The sequence below is a fragment of the Salvelinus sp. IW2-2015 genome, unplaced genomic scaffold (assembly GCF_002910315.2).
Source record: "Salvelinus sp. IW2-2015 unplaced genomic scaffold, ASM291031v2 Un_scaffold2525, whole genome shotgun sequence".
NCBI lineage: Eukaryota > Metazoa > Chordata > Actinopteri > Salmoniformes > Salmonidae > Salvelinus > Salvelinus sp. IW2-2015.
In genome coordinates this window covers 46,576-51,335 of record NW_019943839.1, presented here as the reverse complement: position 1 = coordinate 51,335, position 4,760 = coordinate 46,576, and the positions used below count along the sequence as shown (strand labels likewise).

Here is a 4,760-nt window from a genome sequence, read left to right as displayed (position 1 = left end):
AAATCAAACAAGCTAAGCGTCAGTATAGAGACTGTAGGGTCGCAATTCAAGGGCTCAACAGACACGAGACGTATGTGCAGGGTCTACAGTCAATCACGGATAACAAAAAGAAAACCAGCCCTGTCGAGGACACCGACATCTTGCTCTCAGACAAATTAAACAACTTCTTTCTCGCTTTGAGGACAATACAGTGCCACTGACACAACCTGCTACCAAAACCTGCGGGTCTCCTTCACCGCGGCCAATGTGATTAAAACATTTAAACGTGTTAACCCACGCAAGGCTGCTGGCCCAGAGGCAACCCTAGCCGCATCCCGGAGCATGCGTAGACCAGCTGGCTGGTGTGTTTACAGATATTCAATCGATCCCTATCCCAGTCTGCTGTTCCACATGCTTCAAGAGGGCCACCACTGTTCCTGTTCCAAGAAAGCTAAGGTAACTGTGCTAAACTTCCGTCATCATGAAGTGCTTTTCGAGACTAGTCAAGGATCATATCACCTCCACCCTACCTGACACCCAAGACCCACTCCAATTTGCTTACCGCCCCAATAGATCCACAGACGACGCAATCGCAATCACACTGCACACTCCCCTAACCCATCGGACAAGAGGAATACCTATGTAAGAATGCTGTTCATCGATTACAGCTCAACATTTAACACCATAATACCCTCCAAACTCGTCATTAAGCTCGAGACCTTGGGTCTCGACCCCGCCCTGTGCACCTGGTTCATAGTTTTCTGACGGCCGCCCCCAGGTGGTGAGGGTAGGAAACACCATCTCCACCCCACTGATCCTCAACACTGGGGCCCAACAAGGGTGTGTTCTCAGCCCTCTCTGTACTCCCTGTTCACCCATGACTGAGTGGCCATGCGTGCCTCCAACTCAATCATTAAGTTTGCAGACGACACTACAGTGGTAGGCTTGATTACCAAGAACACGAGACGGCCTACAGGGAGGAGTGAGGGCCCTCGGAGTGTGGTGTCAGGGAAACAACCTCACACTCAACATCAACAAAACGAAGGAGATGATCGTGGACTTCAGGAACAGCAGAGGAGCACCCCCCTATCCACATCGATGGGACAGTAGTGGAGAAGGTGGAATGTTTTTAAGTTCCTCTGCGTACACATCACGGACAAATTGAAATCGTCCACCCACACAGACAGCATGGTGAAGAAGCGCAACAGCACCTCTTCAACCTCAGGAGGCTGAAGAAATTTGGCTTGTCACCAAAAAACACTCACAAACTTTTACAGAGCACAATCGAGAGCATCCTATCAACGCATCACCAGGGCAAACTACCTGCCCTCCAGGACACCTACACCACCCGATGTCACAGGAAGGCCAAAAGATCAACAAGGACAACAACCACACTGCCTGTTCACCCCGCTATCATCCAGAAGGCGAGGTCAGTACAGGTGCATCAAAGCCGGACAGAGAGACTGAACTTAGCTTCTATCTCAAGGTCATCAGACTGTTAAACAGCCATCACTAACACTGAGTGGCTGCTGCCAACAACTGACTCAAATCTCTAGCCACTTTAATAATAAAAAATTGGATGTAATAAATGTATCACTAGTCACTTTAAACAATGCCACTTTATATAATGTTTACATACCCTACATTACTCATCTTATATGTATATACTGTACTCTATACCATCACTGCATCTTGCCTATGGCGCACGGCCATCACTCATCCATATATTTATATGACAATTCTTATTCATTCTTTACACTTGTTGTAAGGTAGTTGGTGTGAAATTGTTCGATTACTTGTTAGATATTACTGCATGATTGGAACTAGAAGCACAAGCATTTCGCTACACTCGTTTTAACATCTGCTGACCATGTGTATGTGACCAATAAAATGTTATTTGATTTGAGGTGCAGGGTTGGGTGTCAATTCATGAAGTACACTGAAATTCCAAGTCCCAATCTCTCTCAATGCCCTTCAATTAGGAACATTTGGAATTAGAATTGGAATTTGGTTTACTTTTTGAATTGATCTGGAATTAAAATGGAAGTGACCCCACAATGACCCTGCTGAGGAGGAAGTTTCACATCTCCATGTGCTACATTCATCCCTCAAACTCCTCAACAGCGCCCCAGTGTTGAGCTGAGCGCAACTGTTGATCCGAGTCATTACGCACCACGTAAAGGATGTGTCTCCTTAGTGAGTACTGCTTACCCCAATGAGCACGTACTGCTGAGGAGATTCACACATCTCCAAGTGCTACATTTACAAATTACTGCTTTTTGATTCATGAAGCCTTTATGTATATTACCAGTCAGTCAACATGACCTTAATGAATTATGAAGCCTTCATGTGTTGTTTTTATTATATTTACGTAAATGCTTCAAAAATACAAAAAAATGTTATGTGATGATCTCATAGTACAAAACGTAACAGATCTCCTAAGCCTGTGTTTACCACAGACCTTATTTTCAGCCTTTATCAAAAAACCTTACAAAAAGCCATTCATTTTCCCCAAAGTCTTTGCCCAATGAACAATGCAGAGTTAGTGCCTACAAAAAAACACCATTACCATTGCTCTCTAAGTAGGCTATACAATCCCCCCCCCCCCCAAATACATTGATTATTATAAATGTAGGGTCTATAGGCTAACCCATAGGTTTGATCACCTTTAGGAAAAGTAATTCAATATCGACAATGTTATTATGAACGTTTTTAGCCTTATTAAATATCAAACATAACACAACGTTTTATTTTAACTGGGACCTATAACAAATTAACTCTGCTATAACAACTACCTAACCATTGAGCTGTGCAGGGAGTTAGTGAGAATTACGTATGTCCTCTGTATGGTGTAAAACAATCTGGTACACTGACTATCAAATCCATGTTTCAAAAGTCTTTAAACTGAAGAGACCGGGTGTGATGCGTTCTGCCTCTTTATGAGAGACGTCAGAGAGAGTCAGTCACGCCAACTGTGGATGAAGCGTACCATTGGTGGCGCGCAGTTGCATGAGCGCTGTAAAACTACAGTATCAATCCCTTTTCTCAACTATCTCTCTCTAGTTATATTTAGGTGACCCCTAGTGGCAATTGTTTGTATCTTTGGTTGGTCTCTTGAGTGGCAGAAGAATCAAAGACAATTCACTCTTGAAGCATTGCCAGCAGCAGATTTATGACACATTGTATAACAAGCGATGTCACAACATACATTACAGTATTGTTTGAACATTTTATTAATAAAAGTAGAAAACAAACACACAAAGGACATCACAACATTGAGAATATTGCAGCATTTGATTTATAAAAAGTGAAGAAAACAAAAACATACACACCATGAAAGTAGTCTACATTATGTAGGTTATAATATCATAACACACACCATTAAAGTAGTCTACATTATGACATTGTGTAGGTTATAATATCACAACACACATCATTAAAGTAGTCTACATTTTGACATTGTGTAGTCTATAATATCATAACACACACCATTAAAGTAGTCTACATTATGACATTGTGTAGACTATAATATACAACATTTGATTTATAAAAAAGTGAAGAATAAAACCACGAACAAGTCTAGTGTGGATTTATCATGTTTCATCATTAACCAACTACAAACTATATTTACTATATTTACATACTGTATTTATATATACAATAACCAGCAGGCCTATGTGTGTCAGCCATTCAGTCCACTATTCAGTACCCACAATGCCTATGGATAGAAACAGTCTCCGAACCACACAGATGTGTGTGTGAGACAGTATGGTAGTCACTCAGTCCTCGTAACCCTATAAAAGTTTCCTAAGATAGATACAACAGAATGGCAAAGATATTTATTAAAAAATATATATACTTCTGACTGCATCTTTGTAATTATTTATGATTATTTCAGCTCACCTTCTACATTGCAGGTCATCTGGTCTCGCAGGAGATAATCTGTATAAAAGAAGGTAATTTAAATATTGACTGAATGGAGTATCCTATATTAGTGACATGAGTAACATAACATAACAACAATGCACTTATGCAACAAATGCAACTCATTTGCATGTATGCAGTCACCATGACTACCACCTCAAAACATAATTCCAGAGCTTCTCGTTCAATGAGAGAATACGGTATAAAAACCCCACCCCAAAAAACAAGAGAACTTAAACCTACTTCTTCACAACATCTTGTGCTTGTTGCATTATATGCTTGGCTGAGGAGCTGAGGGAGTCTAACCTGAAACACAAAAAGTACATTTTTGAGTAATGTTTGAATTTTGGGGTTATTGTAACCCATTTTAACATTCACAATCATCTGTTTCAAGCATTCTACCAGGATGATCAAATAAAGTTGTACAAATACTCACATTGTGAATGGACTGGAGATTGGTGTGGTCCTGAAAGAAATGAACATGGTCAACGTATTGATAAGAACCATATTATCTGTGGTAACACAGTCAGTGCCGTTTCTAGGCTTAAGTGAAGTGAGCGGCTGCTTAGGGCCCCACAGCGACTAGGGGGCCCCCAACCAAAACAATGTTTTCTATACAGTATATATCATATGTTTTAGGAAGTCAGTCGCGGTCTCAACATACTGTTAAATTGCAGGATATTAACTTTTAAGCTGCCAGAGGAAGTGCAAAAAAACTGAGAAAGGGCCCTGCGGACAGTGATGTAAAAACTGACATAATAAACATGACCACTCTATGATCACAGAAATACACATCTTTCCCAAGTTGAGAGAATATGTAGTGCATTAGTGACATGAGTCACAAAAGCAGACAGATA

The 4,760-nt window shown here is 40.9% G+C and overlaps 1 long non-coding RNA gene across 1 annotated transcript; it reads right to left on the bottom strand.

The window, feature by feature from the left end:
* Positions 1 to 3,194: 3,194 nt before the first annotated feature.
* LOC112074178 (uncharacterized) lies at positions 3,195 to 4,443 on the bottom strand. Its single transcript, XR_002894692.2, has 4 exons — positions 4,340 to 4,443; positions 4,147 to 4,209; positions 3,883 to 3,921; positions 3,195 to 3,786 (listed from the first exon to the last, which is right to left on the bottom strand). It is a non-coding gene; the product is annotated as an uncharacterized lncRNA (long non-coding RNA).
* Positions 4,444 to 4,760: the final 317 nt, after the last annotated feature.